This window comes from Amblyomma mixtum, chromosome 3 (assembly GCF_055824585.1).
Source record: "Amblyomma mixtum isolate Tamu chromosome 3, ASM5582458v1, whole genome shotgun sequence".
Classification (NCBI taxonomy): Eukaryota; Metazoa; Arthropoda; class Arachnida; order Ixodida; family Ixodidae; genus Amblyomma; species Amblyomma mixtum.
In genome coordinates, this window is record NC_143014.1 from 75,466,165 (window position 1) to 75,488,616 (window position 22,452).

Here is a 22,452-nt window from a genome sequence, read left to right on the forward strand (position 1 = left end):
TGCGCGATGCTTATAGTCACTCACTGGGACGCCAAGGGTGGCCATACGGGTGGAATGTATGCCGGCATACTGCGACTCTTGTGAATTGCAGTGAACCCACGTCGGACCCCCACGCTAGTTTTACTGCTGAATGCTTGCGCAACAATGGCGCGCCATAGTGTAGAGACCACGCGTTAACCGCCTTCTAATTGACGTCAGTGGTTGCCGCACTCCTCCAGAAGCACCACTGCGAACGCCACAGCAGACGCCATTTCTCCTCCCAGACGCCGCCATACCCGCGATCGGCTGGAAAGAAACGCAGCGTTGCTAGCCACAAGATCTCGCACAAACTTCACAAATGTTCATGAGCACCTTCGAACAATTTTCTGACTTCTCATAGCGTGCACCTTCCACCATCCAAGTTAAAGGGATACTGAGGCGGTTTTCGAATCAGCTAATTTTTTAGGATTTCGAAGTAGCGTCATTGCTGATCACGTCTGGGAAATTATTTTTTCGATGTTGGCTAAAACAGTGGCGCAATCATCAATTAAAAACGCGATGTTTAAATCTCCCGCGCCCCGCGCGAGCGCTGGAGAGGAGAACAGCGGAGAGGGAAACCTCTTCCATGTCGGCCAACGTGACGTCACGTTGAGGAGCCGGGTAGAGTTACTGTATATGCTACCATACCTTTGGTAGCATATACAGTAACTCTAGAGCCGGGGATACTTCGGCGCACCCGAGCGAGCTTTCAGCGCGCGTTGTTTCTCGTGCTGCATGCGTTGTTCCACGTACTGCGTGCGTTGGGAACATGAGGTACTACTCTGCGTTCGTGTCCACGAACAACTATGGCCGCGACTGTGTCGTCTTTACTGTCTTCCGAAAGATCATAAGCTCGCAGCGCAAGCGCTCGCTGCTGCGACGATGAATTCAAGCCGACCAAAGCAAGCCTATTCTGCTCGAAGCACTTTCGTAAGAGCGGCTACATGTCGAGCTCGTCTCTAACGTGATCTCTGGAGATATCTGTCGAAAAGGCGCGGCTGAACTATGACACAGTTCCTTCGATTTTCTCGCGAATGAGAGGCGTGTCACCATTCCCAAGAAGCGCCTCTTCTATAAGTAGAAACATGCTCATTTAGCCCCTGCAGAAACCTTATAGAGGCTTAAGCATGTGTTGCTCTCCTCAGGTTAGGTGCGGCGAGACCACCTGAGGCGTGCTCAGCAAGGCTCAGTTAGCGATTTTACCCTGGGTTGACGTGTCCAAGCAAGCAAGCAAGCAAGCAAGCAAGCAAGCAAGCAATGAAAAGCACAATTCAGCAAAGCAAGCAAGCTAGCTTATCGAAGCTCTACATATCCGGCATCTCGTTTAATCTAGCTAAGTGATTAAAATGAAAGCGCTCTACGTTCTGATTTCGGATGCAAATTTAAGAGAGAAATGAATGGCAACCAAGTTTTTGCCAAAAAAAAAACCATGTTACGAAACCGGTTTCTTCAAGTTGTGGCAGAGGGCGAGTTGCAGCTAGCTTGGATTTTAAACACACATGTAATTGGCCACTACTTCAATGAACCTAAACTGCAAATCTAGGAAGGGCGAACGTTTCCGAGGCAGCGATTAATATTTTCTGGCATCTGCTGAACGCGCCACGAGTGAAGCAGCAGCCTTGTGCGCGTATTTGGCTTGGTTTAAAGCGCACAGTGATTGCGTCACTATCCTGTGGTCACATGCCACGAAGCGGTTGGCCACTGCGCTTCACTCATTTTGACATCAACTTTGTGCTGCTTCATCGTTTCCTTGAAATACTTTCTTGCCCCAACCTACAACGCAGGGTACTGAGAACAGGATTTTTTGTACACACCCTTTCGGCCTTTTCTTTAGAATGACGCTCTTCCGGGCGAGCCAAGAGGCGTCCGGTGGTGGTAATTGACCTGAGTATTGTACGCACCGCTTTCTTTCCGAGAACACCAGCCGAGGTTGTGCTGGCACCCTTTACGCAGGGACTGCTTACTCGTTTTTCACGCTGGCGTATGCTTGTGCTAGGCATAGAATTTTTGCTTGTGTCTTTTTTGCTTTCAGGTGATACGTGGAATGAACAAACTGTAATATCCTTTTCTTTGGAGGTCAGCAAAAAATAGTTGCCACATTCACTTTTACAACACCACGAAGGCTGCTCTGCACTCAACGCAGAGCCGGATCCGCATCGGCAGCTTCTCCAGTCCTGAAAGTGACGTCACGACCTCTCTTGACCAATCAAGGGCGGCGGCGCGCCGCACGGCGTGCCCCGCGGCACAGGCCGCCTATTTCTGCTAAAAAAAAGGCAATTCGCGCTTGTTTTTCCTTTATTTGGATGCGATATTCCAGTACACAGCATGAAAAACTATAGGACGACACTGCCAGCCTGACTTTCAAAAAAAGTGCTGCAGTCTCCCTTTAAGGCTCTCCCAGATTTGTCCACGTCGACCGTGGCACTAAGCAGCGACGGCAACGTTGCAACTCGCCAGCGGATCAAGGAGCTGCTGTGGGCTCGGCTACTTACCTCCTGGGAGCCTAAGACGGTTTTTGTACTCGCAGTATGTTATCTGCGAGGTTCATCGAGCGGCAGGAAAGCTATCACAACACGCCAGTGCCAAAAGGGCGTATTAAGCCGCGTTCAGAGACAAGCTGGACGATCGTACGGTGGCAGCAAACCTTGACTTATCGAGTGCAGTGCCATGGCGAATGAATGGTTGGCAAATATCCGGCAGAGTTAAAGCTGATAGAAGAGAGTCCTGTTGTGCTAGATGACACACATCACAACGATTACGTTCGAGAGATGGTTTGGAGACATCACTCGCTGTGCAGCGGCTGGCAACAGTTGCCGCGTACATCGGCATTGCCACGCACCTAGACCAAATGGTGAACTCTTTTTTTTTTGAAGATGACTTTTTACATTGGACGCCAGCCCGCGAAGCCCATCTGAAGCTGCCTTTATAGCAAGATGAACGCTTTTCTGCCGCATCTCAAACTGGCTGTAAAAGTGACCACCCTGAGGCAGTACGAACTGCATATATCTTTCCCCCAAACTCTGGAGTCAGTATGTCGTCACTGTCAGTCAATTTCTTTTAATGCCATGACTAACACCTCTAAACTTGTTCTCGAATTAGCCGTGTCCTACGCCACGTCCGCCCTATCTGGGCAAATTTCCAAGTCTGATCTAAGCCTACTCGAACTCGTCCGCCCAAGTTTGTTTCCCTAGCCTGGTCTCACGCTACAGGATATCATCAGTTCGAGTTCATTGTGTAACTTACGGTACTCTGCTTCTCCCATAACGGTACCCTTAGTTCCCTCTCCGTAGTGCTCTGTTCTGGTCAATTAATTTCTAGCTTTCTGTTACACTCTGAATTTCAGCCCAGTGGGTGAATTCTGGCAGGATATGATCTCAGAGCCTTCGTAAATTGTGAAGAGAGTGAAAAAACTAGAGGGCAGGAATATAAATTGAAAGGTGGAGAGCTGGAAAGTTGAAGATAAAATGCCCGTTACTATAAACAGAAGAGGAGCATACATAGGCAAATGTATTTTAGTAAACAGAGTGTAAGGAATAAAAATAGCATAAGTAGAACACTTTTGAACAATATACATTATACAAAATCAAAACATTGTAACGTGGCGGTGTCTCGTCAGCCTGGTTGCGTCCACAGCTTGTAATTCGTTTTGCCGCTTTCATATAATCTGTTACAACCACTGCTTCCCCGCGTAATGGATATAGACTATAGCCAGTGTATTACGACGCCATTGGATTTTGAAGATGCAGTTGATTGCCAGCCTCTGCCTTGCTGGTGCCGCGGCCGGCAGCGAATTCCTCTTCAAGAACTGCCCTTGTTCCAGTTTCTCAAGAAAAAGACTGAGGAAAATCCTGGGTTCGTGAATCGTCATGCAGCGACCGGCATCGGCAGAGGACGACCTCCCAATGGCGTCTCGCTTTCCATGCAGGATGGCTTGTGTGACAGTGATGATGACGTTGTCGATGCCTACTGGCGCCGTCAAAGACCACTTCGTGCGCCCACCTTCAACATGCCCTCAGACTTCTTGGACTGTGACGAGCCCAGCGCCGCATTAGAAGAGCCAGCCAATCCAGCGCCTGTCGTCGGACCCATGCCCAAAAGGGGCATTGCCAACTCCTGGAAGCCGCCCAGAGAGCAAGGCGTTCCGGCAGGCCACTCCAGGTGGACACAGAGGGAACCTTTTGCTCACTCGTCGAACCGATCACATCGGCCTCCACCACCGCCGAGGAAGGGCCTGTTCATCAAGCCGCCTGCAGAATCTGCTGGCGAAAGCAGCCAGAGGGCGCAGCTGATGCAGGCGGCTCTGGCCCCCACCCCCAAGCGGGGATCGTTCAACGCGAGCAGTTTAAGTCACGCCGACGACCTGGGTCGCAGACGACGTGGCTTTCCAGCAAGGCCCCTTTCCAGCGACGGTGCCTTCGATGTCCAGAGTGCCCTTGATCTTCTTCGGCAAAACGAACCTGCCAAGGCGACCGTTGTGGCCACCGCAGCTTTGCAGGGCGGAACCACGAAGCGGCTATATCTAGCGGATCCGGTCTAGCTCAAACCTCGTCGACAAGAGCAGTCGTGGGAGAGAACTGTGCGCTCATCGACCGCCTTTGTTGTGGCAGACCGTTTCTCCCAAAAAGCGGGTGTGCGTCAAGGGCAGGTCGGAGGCTGATGTCAGCTCCAAGGTAATGTTCTCCAAGTCGAAGAAAGTGCTGCTCACGTGCAGAACCTGGAAAATGAAATCGCAGAGAAACTAACATTTGTATAGACGACAAAGATGCCGAAAAGCGCAGCTTTTATAACTCTTGATCCTTAAAGCTGCTGCATCCCTTTTTATGAATCAATCACAATTAAAAAAACGTTTCCTTCATAGCCAAATGAAATAATTACATGTCTTCTGCACAATGAGCTTGCAAACGCAATATGCAGCAAGCATGGATGATGGTTCTCGCAGTGCCTGTCCTGCACCGTGGACATGGTCGAAATTCCACTGACCGAAGCCAGTAGCAGCAAAAATTCAGGGGGGGGGGGAGGGGGCACGTTGCTGTCCTAAAGTGCACTGAGCCGAAAGCCTTAAGCGCGGTGTTGCTGCTTGTGTCAGTGATGTGTGGTTACGATGTTAAGCTGCGCCTCTAAGAGTGAAACGCGAAAGCGTCTTGCAGCGCTGCCAGGGAGTCCACAGAACGCCATCGCCCGTTCGGCTGTAGACCCGCTCGTCGGTAAATTGGTTTTTGAGGAAAGGAAATGTATTTGTCGCGCATATCTCAGTGGACACGTGAACCTCGCCGTAACGAGAAGGGAGGAAGATGGCAGTGAACGAATTCGACACCGTATTCGCCTTTGTTCATTCCAAACCATCGAGCTGGCATGGCGGAGTGGTTAGCGTGCTCGTCTCGCACACCGGAGACGCTGATTCGATTACCAACTCGACCAGTTACCTACTCGGTTTTATTTGTTTATGTCGTCTGACTAGAAAGGTTAATTTGGCTAATTGCTAAACGATTACTACTCAATTAGTCATTAATTATCATGCAATTACCATCGAATGCCTTAAATGGCGTTCCGACATCATTCGAATGCCATCGATGAAGTATTGATCAAGTAATGATAAGCATATGGCCATATAAGGCACGTAACCGAAACGAGGACACATCTGCCGAAACGGCTGCTAGCGACAGTATGAGGCATTAAAGGCTTTCGCCTTAAAAATGAGAACAGGTGTACGAGTGTCATGCTTCGTTTAGAGCGACGTCGGCGGCTTATGATACATTCTAGGGAGCGAAAAGAGGACGTTCTCAGGCGGATGAAATCATTTATTACCAGGGTGGATAGCTGAGCTAGTTTGTGCATTATTATGATATTGCAGCACAGGGTAAACAACGACACAGAAGGGATAACAGCGCCGTCCTCGTCAGTTCGTTCCTTCCAGGTCATAGTATCTTCTCTGCTGCAGACTTATAAGAAATCATTCTCTTTCATTACACAATTTATAGACATTCAAATACAGAACTTTTTATAGGGTCTGCCGGTGACGCCGTTACGGTTAATTTGACGTGTTCCATTTTTATTTCTAAACGTACCAATCCTGAAACAAGTTTCCGGCCATTTACAGTCGCACACCTCATGTGGGCAGTGCTTCGATCAGTATCTGAAAATGGTGGCAGTCCATCCGTCATCACAGAATCCTGTCTCTGATCTCACCATCTGCGCCTTCGCCAAGTCCTTGTCCCGTAGGAATCGAATGAGCGGCCCCTGCTCGGTAGCAAACAACGGCTGCTCTGGAAGGGCAGAAGCCTCCAGTAGTGAACTGCAACTGTCTCCACGCTCCCACAGCAGGAATGCGCTGAAAAGGAAACAAGGCCAAACGAGGTCAGCGTTGCTTCGTGAGGTATGCAGGTGTAGACATGAAGGATGAACGATTTGTACCAAAATGGCCCATGGACAACTCCTCGTAACAGATACCGTCTTTGCTATAAGTAAACAGGCTCTCCCTACCAGCTTCTTATGCATTCATGCGTCACCCGGAAGATAAGTGATGGCACAGCTCCACGTCACAAAGGTTTTACTCGCGAACGATAAGGGCTGGCAAACGGAGCGTCGGACTGGCGTCACCAGCCCGGATCTCTCGCTGTGTTGACAGACTGATTAGTTTTGGCAAAGACGGCAAATATTGTAATTTACTGAGCAAAAAGCATTCACAGGAAGTTCTCACTAACGCCGCGGTATCAAGACAAAGGCAGAGAAAACCACCAATGTTCCATGCCGCGACCGATAATTCTCTGACATATAGTGGTAAAATAAAACATACAGTCGCCAGATATGGTGTTTAAAACGTGACGCTTCAGGACCCCTGCGGGTTCCTTGTTCACAATGAAAGATAGCGCAGTGAGTGGGCGTGGTATGTATTTTCTGGCACAGTCCGAAAAATGTCTATCTGAGGCACTTTTACTCTGCGTCATTTTGTAAAAACCCTACATTACTTCCCCGAGTAGTATTTAAGAAATTTTTTCATCAATCATCGCAGTTCCTCGAGATTGAATTAAGGCGAAAGTGCTGTCCTGAATTTTCCAATCCCTATACCCGTGTCGCGTGTTTGTATTTTCTTTTCCGTGCTGCGCCACGTATTTGAAACAGGGATGACGCGGGAGAAAACTTGGCCGCCATCAGCCCCTAAAGGTACGCAAAACAAAATGGCACGATTTCATTTATAACCTAATTCAATGCGATTAATAAAATCAAAAGAAACAGAACAAAATTACTAGCATCAACTCGCATCTCGTACTATCAGCGTCAATTGAAACGCGAACAAGCCAATTGAAACGCGAACAGCACAACTCGCAGATATTATACAAGGGAGGCAAAATACATGAGCAGTTGATTTTCCCATTGAAGCCGAAAATACCGCTCTTCTGAAATGATAATAGCCCACGCCTGTATTTCATCTGCAGCCTCTAATATGCTTGATTTTTTGTGCTCGCATTCCAGTTGTTTTGTTCGCGTTTCATTTGACGCTGATAGTACATGATTTTTACAATTCGTGCTTGTCGCAGCTCATCATATTCTCGACGTCAGAGCTTACATTAGCCAGGATTTAAAAATATACCAAGGCATTCAAAGGCTACGGGACCAAATTTATGCTGCTGGCTATTCTGCAGACAAAGGTCACACTAATTTTGTATTTTGCATAATTGCATAATTCGTCGATAATTAGGCAATATTGCAAGCAATGAAATTAGGTGGAAAATTGCAGTGAGAAACTTGTAGAACGGTCCTTGTCTACCCCTGTCATGAACCGCCGCGAGGGAAACACATCGCCGGCGCAAATCGCAGAGCCAGCACCTGCGTCGCTGCCCCGTCGACTTTTGAGTGACAGCACACCCGACTAAATGATGTGTCCATTTGTACGTGGAACGTTTGAGAGCATTCTCATCGCGGCGCGCAAGCGCCGATGTCACATAGTATTTTTATCCAATGGGCGGCCATCTGGAGTGATCGAAAAAAAAACTACGTTATCGATGGAAAGTTATAAACTCTTCAGTCGCAAGTTTTGCGGATCGTTCTAGAACCTTATCATTGGAATTTTTCGCGTAAATTCGTTGCTTGCGAAGTAGGTTAATTAACCTAGAGAAATGATCAATTATGCGGAACACAAAAATTATGTCACTTGCTATGTACAATAACCAGCAACATACGTTTTGTCGCGTCGTCAAGAGTTTCTCAGCATATTTTCATACCCTGGCTAAAATTAGCTGGGACACCTTGTATAAATTCCACATGTTCTACCAAGTTGGTGTGATCCGTCGTACAAGTCGACACCCTACCGTCGGGAAGAAAAAAAAATACCGAGGGCACTTAAGACTGCTTACATGCTTGGAATGCGAAAACATTGTCTCATCGTGAGCTCTGTTGGGAGGTTCATTAAAAATTCCTTCCTTTCCAGTCACACGCCTACTCATTAGCATACAATCGTAACGAAACACATGCACTAGGTTCACCTTTATGGGCCGAGAAGTATGTTTCAAGGCCTGTGGGTTGCCTACTCGCTTCGCTATCTGAAGGTCCGTTGTTGAATCCCCCGCAGCTTCGGAAGAAGTTTTAGTTTTATTGCGAAAGCAATACTACTTTCACTTTCAAGCCTTTGCGGTCCGACAGCGGTGCACATGAAATGACCTTTCGCATGACCTTTCTATGACGTCACGCCGAAGAGCTGGGCGACCATCTCGCTTCGTCCGTGTGCGACGGCGGTGCACATGAACGGCGGCCTAACTCCCGCTCTCTCCGCTAGGCGCGCCACAGGTGTTGTGACGTCACGCCGAAGAGCTGGGCGACCATCTCGAGCCGTCCTTGTGCGACGGCGGTGCACATCAACGGCGGCCTAACTCCGGCTCTCTCCGCCAGGAGCGCCACAGGTGTTGTGACGTCACGCCGAAGAGCTGGGCGACCATCTCGCGCCGTCCGTGTGCGACGGCGGTGCACATGAACGGCGGCCTAACATTAGATTAGATTAGACTGGATTGGATTGGTGGAACCACAAGCACCACCAGTTACACTACCAGCTGAACCATGGCGTAGGTACGGATATTGCTTTCGCAATTACCGGCCTTAACCAAGCTAAGCCACAGCGAATTTTTTATTTTTGCTCTAGATGCCATTATGTATACTGTCGATGTAATGTGAGAGCATGGCGACGTCAATTAGTAATTTCGGGATCTGGACGGTGACGGACGCCGGCTTTTGTGCTAATGTGACATGGAATGCTTTCCCATTGAAAAATTGCGGTTAGAACCTAGGATGGGTCGCCCAGCGAAAGCTCTGGACCGCCAAGATGCGTTTAAGGTTCCCGGCACAGTATATCGCACATGCAGGAGCGCTGAGCGAAACATGTCACCGGAGTCAGAGCAGTATTTGAGCTCAGCGCAGAAACCAGATATATAGCTCACCGGTACAGAATACGCGAAATGGAACCACCACCTTTTCGTTCTCTCAATGTTGGGCAGAGAACATAAACGTACGCTCGTCAACGCTGTGGTATGTTAATGTTAGTTATTAATCACACAACAAAGCAACGATATGACGAACGCGCTTTCTAGAAGGAGACGGCACGGTGTGCCTTATTGCTGACAGCAGTATGCCAGTCGTTTCTACGGCTGCCTTGAAAAGAAAGAGCTCATGAAAGCGTCGCAAAATAAAAGCAGTAGGGACTGTCGTTTTCGAGAAGGTCTGAAGGTGAGCGTAGGGATAAGGCATTCCGTACTGGAATCGATTTTCCGTTCTTTTTGCTTCCGTTTCAGCTTTTGGGGCCGGGCTTGCGCCTTGCCCTGGCCGTGATGTGTATCGTAGGCCGATAATATCTTCCAGTGCAACAAAAAAAAATGTGCCTCTTCCTATCGATGCTAGTTGTTAAGATTCCCCCCAAAATTCATGAAGATGTCCTCTTCTCCTTAGACGCAATCTAAGATGGGAGATTTTACGCAGAAAAGAAAATCCTCCCCCTGGAACGTCGGTGCCAAGGCCCTGCAAGTGACGAGGACGACGGTCCAGTCCAGATAAGGAGGAGCGCCAGCGGTGCATCTCACTCGGATTGGCAACCGAAACATTGACACCGGGTGACAGCTAGACACCTAGGATGGTATTCTTCCGGTGTCGCCTTTTGCGACATGGCGCATTCGCTCTTCACTGATTGGCTCGAGCCGCTGTGACGGCGGCGTGACGACACGGATCCTCCTTCCTGCTACGTCATCGTGACGTCGCACGAATTTACTACGCTTAATCGAAGAACGGAATGCGCTAAAGCGATTCGCGCGGGCGACGGGCTACCGTTTGCGTACGAACGGAATCGGCAGCTACGGCTTTTGCGCCCTTAGCGTGAAAACATGGCGGCGTCCTTCCAAGCGAGAGCCGCCTGCTTCAGCGAATTCCAAAGTCCTTGCGATTCCGGTCGGCATGTTTACAGGCAACTACTGGTGCTGTTGCTTTTCGCTATGAGTTACCTTGCTTTGACGATAAAGTTTAAGCTGCAATTCAGCCTAGTTTTTGATACGCTCTCGATTCTGGAGCGCGCAAGCCTAATGGGACCTCCAGCTACACTGCTACCGTCTGCAACAACCCGAAACGCAGCCGAAACCTAGCACAACCATCCGGAACGAAACAAAATTATATTTGGAGCTTTTTCGCGGTTTTTGATAGACTTAAATGAAGTAAAGCGAGTTTATATTAAATTTGCAAATGTTTTTTGAACATTACACGTCGTGTGATGGCAAATATTCTTGCTATGAAAGATACGAAACTACTGCTGCTAGTGAATCACCAGTGGTAAATTGTCGCTTCTCGGAGTGAATGAAAGCACCGCAGACGAAAGTGCCAAGGGCGTTTTCCGTTTCCTCGAGCAACTGTACGCACTTTTTTAGGCCCCGCCCTAATGCGACATGTCGCAAAAGGCGACACCAGCAGAATACCACCCCTAGTCAGCGGTCCACATTCCTACTTATTCTGTTCAACCCTAATGCGCACGCTCATCAAAGTACGCGCCCCGTCCGCGTTCCGGGTGCAGAGAGTGAGAAAGGGGCCCATGGCAGAAAACCCTCGCCGTCAACGCAACTGCGCACTACGAAGTTAAAGCCCCGGCAAATGTGTCTGTAATATTGTCACGGAACTTACCATGCGCTGCTACAAAAGCTCCTCAACTCCAGGGGCTGGATTACGCTCGGCCGGCGGCCCTGCGGGCAACAGGCCACGTCCACGGCGTCTTCCCTCCAAAGGCGTCCGGAGCGAGCGATAGGCGCGTGTCCCCGCTCTTCCTTCACCGCGTCTTCCACCACCCATGCCACGCAACGTCTTCTTTTCCAGTGCGCTATAGCAATAAAGGCCGCCACTCTCAGATTTCGGTGGTCCTTGTGTGAAGCTTGCGTGACCTAAAATGAAATAAAATAAAATAACATTCTTCATGACCAGGAGCAGGTTTGGAACACGCGGCGGCGCTTACAGATGAGCTTTGTTGATACAGCATTGGCACACAACGCCATCGCCACTTGCCTGCTTCGACACCTTATCAGTTACACTGATGTAATATTTTACGTACATGAACTATGTACAGACATCAGGAACACAGCGGCAAACCTATATTATGCGTAACAAGAGACACCTATAAGCAACCAAGCACGAGACAAGAGGCAATGCAGAGCCCATAACTGACTCATCATAATACGACACACCTAAGGAATAAAGCACTAGAAAAAAAAGGCAATGACGATCACAGCACTAACAATGAGCGCCACTCCGTTCCGAAAATATATGGTCCGGGCATGCACTTATTTTAGGCGCACAATGATTCTACTGAAGGGGTCTTTAGCAGAAACAACTGATTCACAATGTCACCCCATCCAGAGGCTGTGTAATCCAATTAAAAAGAAAAAGTCTAAGGTTTTACTAAAACGAGCTTTTGGGCAAGTTGGTCACTTTGTTTCCACAAAACTGCAGCGTAAAAAATAACGGGCAGCGTTTGTCCTTGTCGTAGGTGTTTCTTCCTTCCTGGTCTTCGTTTTTTACGCTGCAGTTATGTGGAAGAAAGAGTCTAAGGGTTTATCTAAAACTAGCAGTGCAGTGAGGTATCATACAGAATGTGGTGTCTAATTAAATCTTTTTCACATGGTCCATTGCATGATATCTCAAAAGAGTATTTGCATCTTTGCAATTGAGGAAACAATGCTCAATCGTTTCAGGAGCACCACATTGGCGGCATTTTGTGGTAGACACAAAAATGCCCTTCTTCTCTAACCATGTTTTAATGGGTAATGTCTCGGTGTGGAGTTTATAGCAAAATTTTTGTAGACGAGGAGAAGGGCCTTTTTTTATTCTTTTGAGTACGTCATGTCCCGGTAAACAAAAATACACTGAGATGTACATAGGCGGAGGGAAGAGCATACAAATTAAATACTTGTCCAAACGTTTCTTTAACACAGAAAACGGGAACTCAGTAGAAAAATGAACAAGCAGGAAGTGAACAGACAAATGCATTAAAACCCATAGACATCGACGATCAGAAACATTAAAGGATACAATGAGGCTCGGTAAAACATGAACCAAATTTACTTGCATGAATTCAAGCACTCTTGGGATTTAATGTACTGAAAAAAAAAACATGAAATGTTGGATGTATTAGGGGTTTTAACGTCCCAAAGCGACTAAGGCTATGAGAGACGCCGCAGTGGAGGGCTCCGGAAATTTCGACGAAAGTCTGTCGGACATACAGGTGGAGTAAAACAAGGTCACTAGAATGCGCCGAAAAGGTTAACAGGACTCATAGATTCAAAAGAAGAAATGGCACACAAAGGACCCGAAAACTCCATAAAAAAGCTCAATATAAATTCTTCTGCAATGAGTAATTTCGAGCGCTCAATAAAGTTTAGTGGCGAGAAAAAAGATTACATGCGGTCACCCTGCCAAAAATCGAGACTATGCGGGACGAAACTCAGAGCATAACGCTGAAGAGTTAGAATGCGGTCTTTCCAGTCATATGCGCTATGCTTATAGTCACTCACAGGGACGGCAAGGGTGGCCATACGGGTCCATTGTATGCCGGCATACTGAGACTCTTGTGAATTGCAGTGAACCCACGTCGGACCTCCTCGCCAGTTTTACTGCTGAATGATTGCGCAACAATGGCGCGCCATAGTGTAGAGACCGCGCGTTGACCGCCTTCTAATTGACGTCAGTCGTAGCCGCACTCCTCCAGAAGCACCACTGAGAACGCCACAGCAGACGCCATTTCTCCTCCCGGACTCCGCCATATGGGCGATCGGCTGGAAAGAAACGCAGCGTTGCTAGCCACAAGATCTCGCACAAACTTCAGAAATGTTCATGAGCACATTCCAACAATTTTCCGACTTCTCATAGCGTGCGCCTGCCACCATCCAAGTTAAGGCTCTCACAGATTTGTCCATGTCGACCGTGGCACTAAGCAGCGACGGCAACGTTTCAACTCGCCTGCGGATCAAGGAGCTGCTGTGGGCTTGGCTACTTACCTCCTGGGAGCCTAACGCGGTTTTTGTAGTCGCAGTATGTTATCTGCGAGGCCCATCGGGCGGCTGGAAAGCTATCAGAACACGCCAGTGCCAAAAGGGCGTATTAAGCCGCGTTCAGAGACCAGCTGGACGTTCGTACGGTGGCAGCACATCTTGACTAAGCGAGTGCAGTGCCATGGCGAATGTCTGGTTGGCAACGATCCGGCATAGTTAAAGCTGATAGAAGAGAGTCCTGTTGTGCTAGATGACACATAACACAACGATTACGTTCGAGAGAGGGTTCGGAGACATCACTCGGTGTGCAGCGGCTGGCAACAGTTGCCGCGTACATAGGCATTGCCACGCACCTAGACCAAATGGTGAACTCTTTTTATGCGAAGCATACTACTTTTGCTACCACTTCAGCCCATCACCGTGGTTATGCGCCTCCAAATCACGTGATACATGACGTCACACCACGTGACACGATGACGTCACGACAGTAGAGAAACGGGGGCCCACCTCGCGCCGTCGCTGTGGTTGTGCGCCTCTAAATCACGTGATACATGACGTCACACCACGTGACACGATGACGTCACGACAGTGGAGAAACGGGGGCCCACCTCGCGCCGTCGCTGTGGTTGTGCGCCTCCAAATCACGTGATACATGATGTCACACCACGTGACACGATGACGTCACGACAGTGGAGAAACGGGGGCCCACCTCGCGCCGTCGCTGTGGTTGTGCGCCTCCAAATTACGCGACACGATGATGCTTCGCATTCTCCAGGCTTAACCAAGTTAAGCCTCAGCCTTTTTTTTTTTGAAGATGAATTTGTACATTAGACGCCAGCCCGCGAAATCCATCTGAAGCTGCCTTCATAGCAAGATGAAAGGTTTACTGCCGCATCTGAAACTGGCTGTAAAAGTGACCACCCTGAGGCAGTACCAACTGCATATATCTTTCCCCCAAACTCTGGAGTCAGTACGTGATCACTGTCAGTCAAGTTTCCTTTTAATGCCATGACTAACACCTCTAGACTTGTTCTCGAACTAGCCGTGTCCTACGCCACGGCTGCCCTATCCGGGCAAATTTCCAAGCCTTATCTAAGCCTACTCGAACTCGTCCGCCCAAGTTTGTTTCCCTATCCTGGTCTCACGCTGCAGGATATCATCAGTTGGAGTTCATTGTGTAATTTACGGCACTCTCCTTCTCCCATAACGGTACCTTTAGCTCGCTCTCCGTAGTGCTCTGTTCTGGTCAATTACTTTCTAGCTTTCTGTTACACTCTAAATTTCAGCCCAGTGGGTGAATTCTGGGAGGATGTGAACTCAGAACCTTCGTTATTTGTGAAGAGAGTGAAAAAACTCGAGGGCAGGAATAGAAATTGAAAGGTGGAGAGGTGGAAAGCTGAAGATATAATGCCCGTTACTACAAACAGAAGAAGATCATATATAGGCAAATGTATTTAAGTAAAAAGAGTGTAAGGAATATAAAAAGCATAACACTTTTGAACAATATACATTATACAAAATCAAAATATTGTAAGGCGGCGGTCTCTGGTCAGCCTGGTTGCGTCCACAGCTTGTAATTCGCTTTGCCGCGTTCATATTGTCAGTGGACAACGAAGAAGACAGTGCTGGGCTCGTGCACGGAGCGCGAAGAGAACGAAGTGTGATCTGTGCGCCGTTGGCCGGCAGTAGTTCGACTGAGCTGCTGTCAGCATCAGCATCCCTCAGTGACTACTCCTTGGGTGCGTACAATTACGTAACAATGTAATCTGTTACAACCACTGCTTCCCGCGTAATGGATATAGACTATATGTAACAAAAATAATCTGTTACAACCACTGCTTCCCGCGTAATGGATATAGACTATAGCCAGTGTATTACGACGCCGTTGGATTTTCAAGATGCAGTTGATTGCCAGCCTCTGCCTTGCTGGTGCCGCAGCCGCCAACGAATTCCTCTTCAAGAACTGCCCTTGTTCCAGTTTCTCAAGAAAAAAGACTGAGGAAAATCCTGGGTTCGTGAATCGTCATGCAGCGACCGGCATCGGCAGAGGACGACCTCCCAATGGCGTCTCGCATTCCATGCAGGATGGCTTGTCTGACAGTGATGATGACGTTGTCGATGACTACTGGCACCGTCAAAGACTACTTCGTGCGCCCACCTTCAACATGCCCTCAGACTTCTTGGACTGTGACGAGCCTAGCGCCGCATTAGAAAAGCCAGCCAATCCAGAGCCTGTCGTCGCACCCATGCCCAAAAGTGGCATTGCCAACTCCTGGAAGCCGCGCAGAGAGCAAGGCGTTCCGGCAGGCCACTCCAGGTGGACACAGAGGGAACCTTTTGCTCAGTCGTCGAACCAATCACATCGGCCTCCACCACCGCCGAGGAAGGGCCTCTTCATCAAGCCCCCTGCAGCATCTTCTGGCGAAAGCAGCCAGAGGGTGGAGCTGATGCAGGCGGCCCTGGCCACCACCCCCAAACGGGGATCGTTCAACGCGAGCAGTTTCAGTCAAAACCACGACCTGGGCTCGTGGGTCGCCTCCCTGTCCCAGCCACGGCCCCACGACCCCGACGACTACGACGATGAGCTGACTGACGACGACGAGGACAAGGGTCGGCAGCGCGTGCCCATTGCAGAGACTTGGCTGACGACTTGGTCTGCACATCTTCGTCGGACACTACTGCGGAGCTGACGGATGATGAGGATGAGGACTCGAACGACAAGGCCGTCACCATCACTGAGCAGACAGAGGGCAGTGACTCGGCCTCTGACCGCCTCTTCGTTTGCACCGGCCCTGACGAAGTGCGTGGGCAGGGCCATCATCCAGGCCCAGAGGAGTTGGATTAGCCAGTGTATGCCCTTACAAAAATTTTTAGTAACATTCTTCAGAAAGTCTTTCGACAATTGTTAATAGAACCTATCAACATTGAACCGAAAGTCTTTTGAACGTCTTTATACATTGTAGTAAACACCTATCAACCGTCTTCTGACAATTGGTCACCGATATCCAAAAGACTCAAGTACAAAGAAAGTCGTTATACTTCCTATCACCCCCTTATCGACAGTTTCTACACTTCCTATTGACCCCTTACCGACCATGTCTGCCAACACCCTATCAAAGGTCTTCCGACAATTGGCCACCGTTATCCAAAAGACTCAAGTACATAGAAAGTCTTTACACTTCTTATCAACCACATACTGACAATGTCTACCAACACCCTATCAACGGCCTTCCGACAAGTGGCCACCGTTATTCAAAAGACTCAAGTACGAAGACAGTATAATTCCTACATCAACGTTTGGAAAAGTGTGTCTTAACTACACAGTACAACTTTTACCAATGTAGTGTTATCACTTCAAAATCATTTTGTGAACACTGTATCCTGGACTGCTTAAAGAATAATAGAAGCAAAATGCAAATTATTATATTTATTGTGCACAAGTGTACATACGCGCTAGAAGATATGCATGATGCATCAAAATATATTATGGAGAACAATACAGGAACAGAATATTGGCTTCGGCACAGTTCCCCTCAGTTCCCTCTTAGTAACAATGACTGACACATAGAAATTGAAAAACATAACAGGTTTTAATTCACGATGTTTCGGCTAGAGGGCCAGCCTTTTTCGAGTATAGTACAGCATTCAAAATAAAAGCTGTGTGCTTGAAATGCTGTAGTACACTTGAAAACGGTTCGCCCTCCGACCAAAACGTCGTGAATTAAATACCGTTAGGTTTTTCTTACATATATATGAGGTGTTTCAGGGAAGACTAAGTAATTTTCAAAAAACAGGTATTTTGAGTTGAATATATGGCTTTTTCCGCATAGTATTGCCAGTGTTGGAAGGCACCAGAAAACTGGTGAATCGTCTTACCTAGTAAGCTGGTTAACTAATTTTTATTAATGAACCTTTTAAATATCAGAGTTAGGCGTCTAGTTGCAATTAGAGATTTGTAGCAGTTACATGAACTGGAGGGGTTCCTCTCCCTGTGTGCTTTCAAAAGCGCATGTATTTTCGCACGATGCAGCCAAATTTTGTCGAGCCACAGCGGCGAAAGTAATCATGTTTCGTACATTCTAAAAACTGATATGGCTACTACTAACGACTGGCTAAAAGTCTCTAACTGCAACCAGTTGCAAACCTGTGTTAGTTAAAAAGTTAATTATCAGAAATTAGTTAACCAGCTTACTAAATACACCTCACCAGTTTTCTGGTGTCTGCTAACACTGGTAATACTATGGAGCAAAAGCCATATTTTTGAAAACTATTTATTCTTCCCTGAAACACCTGGTGGATATAAATACTGCTCACTTTCCAGTACAACACAGAAATGAAAAAATTTCTTCTGCAACATGAAGGTTCCATGAGCCAAATAACAAACCCGTGGAAAAAAACTCTGCATGCATACACACACACCTCTCCAAAACTGCTAAAAAATCCCACACAGTGAAACAATGCTTACACTGTCTTAAATTAAAGGCTGCAAACACTAGTCAATTAAAAGTCAAACAGGATGCCGAACATATGCTAAATGTCCACATGGATGTAGATTTCAAGCTATGAGCTGATTTTAATAAACATACATCAGCACAGAAATGCTTAAGCAACTTTGTTGGTGCACTACCCTGACACTTGTCCTCAATATCAGGCAGCCTGATTGTTCATCATCATCATCATCAGCCCGACTACGCCCACTGCAGGGCGAAGGCCTCTCTCATGTCTCTGCAATTAACCCTGCCGTTACTAGTCTGCATCACCAGCGGAAGAGGTAGCGTCCTAGTGATCAGACGTGTGCACCAGTTAACAGGCAGCCTCCTCCATGGCGGAATGCAGCAGGAAGAGAACTGCAAAAGAAAACATTCAAGGTATACAGATATAGTAACTTCTGATAGAATCAAACACAGAGAAGCAATAATCAGTTAAATCTGCACTAAAATTCAGCACTCCGAGTGAGTTTGATAAGGCTGCTGAGTAAAAGCATAAGCAGCAGTCACAAGACTAGAGCTAAATGCAATGCTTCCTTGAACAAGAAAAAGCTATATAACATGCTGTTGTGTTCAATTCTGCCCCCACATTCAAAGACTGAATGATATTCACAGGAACTACGCCTAATTAGGCCATTCCAGTCATGTGAAGATAAGATGCAGGCCATCAAATATGAAAATTGTTTTGTGTTTCTGATTTGTCTGTACAAAAATTCAGGCAGCTTTTGTTTTCAAAAGTGATGGCACAAACACATTGCAATATAACGCATATGTTTCTTTCCCTTAGAGCGGCTAGGAGGGAGTAACTTAACTTTACTTGCTGTTCATTTTATTTACCAGCTTGTAGATAATGTAGCATCACTTCGAGCTATGCCAGGTGTTACGGGAAAATGTATGAACAAAGAGTACAGAGGTGAGCAAGTTCTCAGGGCAAGAGTGGCACACTCTAAAGCAAATGAATCAAAATATTAAGGCACACACTGCATCAGATACAACACTTGTAAGTAAAGATGCATCGAACTACAAGCGATAAAAGGCTCAGCAACGTGCCCCTAACGGAGCAGCTGGACTGCTAGTTTTTTATTTGTCCCACAGCACTTCCCTCCAGTGCTGAGGCCTGCTCATATCTGTTTAAGTTAAGAATACAAGGGAAACAAGTGTTCCAAAGGAGTACTTAGGTTGTTCTTTAGGAAATTACCTGTTACTAATTGCAGCAATAAATACCTCGAGAAAGTAAATTAAGTTATTTACACAGCTTATTACAAACCTTGATGGCACGGGGGAGAGGCAACATCAAACGCATTGGTTCAAGTACAGCAAGGGGTCATGTTAAGGTCACAGCAATATTTGTTGACCTAGGCTCAGCTAGTGTAATGGGACCAGTAACTGAACTTCGGCATGAATAAAATAACAATGGACCAGTACTCAATGCCAAATGCATTTCAACTGTACAGTGCAGTCAGTTGTGACAAAGGGAGTGTGAAAGAAAACCTCAGCAATGCTCATGACATATCGAATAAGCACCTTTCTTCTGTACAGCTTCAATATAAGCTTTACAGGGTTTCATGTAATGCAAGGATAATCTGGTAAGGTATCAATTATTGATGCTAGCAACACCTATGCTTCTAAAGCAGAGTGCTCCACTTGAACGCTAATATTGAATTATGCAATTATGCCCGTTAGGCTATGCCTAGCATACAGTTACCACACCACTGGTTCACTTCAAACATCCCATACCTTGTAAGAGGTAGGTACTGCTGAAGTAAACCTATAAAATTTATTTGCTGTTTTTAGATTACTGTATAAAGGTCATGAAGCAGATAATTGTTTTAATTTGGTCTATACTATGATCAAGATTCCCAAGCATGAGAGGCATGAGGGAAAAAAACTATAGAAAAGCATTTCACACTATAACACCATGCGCTTGACTAGGGGAGTGCTTTCATGACGCCCACAATCTTTTCCCTTTCTCTTGGTCCTCTTTTAAAAGATGAAAAAAAAACAAATGAAAGAAAGAGGGAGCCTGGGCCAGAAGATTCTTGTCAGGCTAAAAAAGACAAGGAGAAAATACCCACTCATGTACCTATCCTTTTACAAGTGGCACATGCTTGATATCCAGTGTGAATGGCTGATAGACCTGCACCAGCAGGTCTTGATGTCATTTGCCTCCGGTTGAGGTAGCACTGGCTCGATGACAGATGAAAGCTGGTGCAAAAGTAGCGTAATGATACCGGTATAGCAGCTGTACAGAACTTGACTGCGGGCAGATTTGAAGAAAGGCTGTATTAGAGCCATGCTTTTATAAACATCATCACAGAAGCCACATCCCATTACAACCTCCAGCTGTTCAGTGCAATGTGTTCAGGAGTGGAGGCTAACGATTAATTGCCTACGCCTCCTATAGTTCGCATAAAAATGGTTTACAAAGCTAGTCATACTTTTCTTAGAGCCATTATTCGCGAATCACGTTATAATTTATCACTTCGGGCTGAAAATATGGGAATGACATGAATGTACTGAATGTAATTCAAATAAAATGACAACAAACTTTCCACTGTGCGATTACCTCAGCTGCACTGCAAAGGAATGGTTCCGCTATTTTTAATCGTCGTTACGTTGACCAGAGGTACTAAGAACCACAGCACTTGACGTGACTGAGATGTGGAACGGGCAATGCTCCATATCCAGTAAACACTCAGACAGCAGAATCAAAAGACGCACGCCAATACAAGCACTTTTCGTTCTTATGGTCTCCTTTTCACCCGCTGCTCCTGTTCAGTCGGAATAACGAATCAAGGAGCACCCCATAGTTCTCAGCGTGCAACCAAATTCTATCACATAACTTCTCCGCCGAGGAGCTGACGCAAAGAGCGCAAGGCGGCGGGCTAAAAGTTGCATAGTTGGCAAGCGAGCGTGCCAGAACACCTTAAAGGGACACTGAGGAGAGCTCTATTAATATTTTTTTTTATAGCAAAACCCGATAGTTCGGCATTGCATGGCTTTGTTGCCACTTGGCCGGCAGCGAAAGATGCATTTATTTCGAAGAAATTTGGATTCGAAGTTGAAATAGTTTTTCCCGCCGCTCTGATTCCAACTTGGGATTCTGCTATGACGACACAGAACTAAGTGACGTGAAACATGACATTCACATGACGTAACGCAGACTCTGTGATTTCTGGCGGCCAGCAGTGCGGCCCAGCAGCAGCCGAAAAGAAAGCTACCGCCGGCCGCACGTTGAAGGCATCTATCGGCTATTGCGGCCGTCGCTTCGTTTACATTTGCACCGGCATTTTGCCAGCGTTACAATGGACCCGTTCTCGAAGTCGTCAACGAAGTTCTCGCAAATAGACGCCTTGAGCATACTGTGTACCTTGTTACCGTTAGCGGAATACCGGGAGCCCCCATACCGCTGAGAGCAAGCGCTGATTGGTCCCGGCGCTGCAGGAGGCGCGTAGCTATCGGGTACGTGGCGCCATCTGGCGACGTCAAGGAGATTTGCGCATGCATTTGCTGCGCCTCAGTGATTCGTAACTTCTCGTGTCCTACTGTTGCTAGAACTATTGGTTCTAGCAACACTGTTTTGTCCTCTGATGCCATGAAGCTTGTACTTGCGAGTTTGGCCTGTGGCGGCGATACCTGTATTTTGGTTCTTGCTCTTTTCTATGTTACAGGAGCTTTGTTGTCAGTATGAATGGCGTTTTTGTAATCAGGAGCTGGTATTCTGTTGATGCAAGTCAACTTCAATTTCTCCTCAGTGTCCCTTTAAATCTGCAAAAGATCGCGTGGTGCTCGTATTTTGCATCTCACTGCGAACAAGACGTGAAGACCAACCCAAATGCATTCGCAGCCCTCATGCATCCCCCCCGACACATCGCAAAAGTCACTTTCCAGTTCTGTACTTACATTCGTCAACGTTCGCGGCAAGCCGTTTCTTCTATCGGGCATCGGGCGCCGCCCGCTCTCGGCGTGGTTGGGTGCAGTACGTCAGAGCAGTTTTTGAGCACTGCATGCGCGTAAGAACGTCTTCCGCAGCACTGGAGCCATCTGTCACATTCCGAGTTCAGTCACACTACCACAACACTAACGAGGCCGCACATTCAACACAAACAAACCGAAGAAAGTCACCCACAACTTCACAACCATCGCACCCCGTCAACAAAGAGTCGTTTCAGCGTACTGAAAAGGTAGTGTAGCGCGCGGCCAACATGAGACGCGCAATCCGCCGCCAGCGAATGGAAAGAGGACGCTAAATTCGCCTAACGTTACACACTTAAAAAAAAGCACTGTAAACGCTCTGTTTGTCAAACAGTTGTGCATTAAAAGACAAAATATTTTGTTTCAATCACAAAGTCTTCAAATTTATAATAATTTAGGCGAAAAAATGCAACTATTCACAACCATCTGCTTCTGGCAGCGCTGCGAACGAAAGCTCGCAGAGGCGGGCAGCT

At 47.3% G+C, this 22,452-nt stretch overlaps 1 long non-coding RNA gene and 1 pseudogene across 1 annotated transcript in view; one reads left to right on the forward strand and one right to left on the reverse strand.

The window, feature by feature from the left end:
• LOC149350628 (uncharacterized) overlaps positions 1-22,221 on the reverse strand; it is a 47,530-nt gene extending 25,309 nt beyond the window's left edge. The window contains exon 1 of the long non-coding RNA XR_016289461.1: positions 21,908-22,221. This is a non-coding gene — a long non-coding RNA (uncharacterized LOC149350628). The remainder of the gene's footprint in view (positions 1-21,907) is intronic.
• Positions 15,416-16,362, forward strand: LOC149350630 (uncharacterized; annotated as a pseudogene).
• Positions 22,222-22,452: the final 231 nt, after the last annotated feature.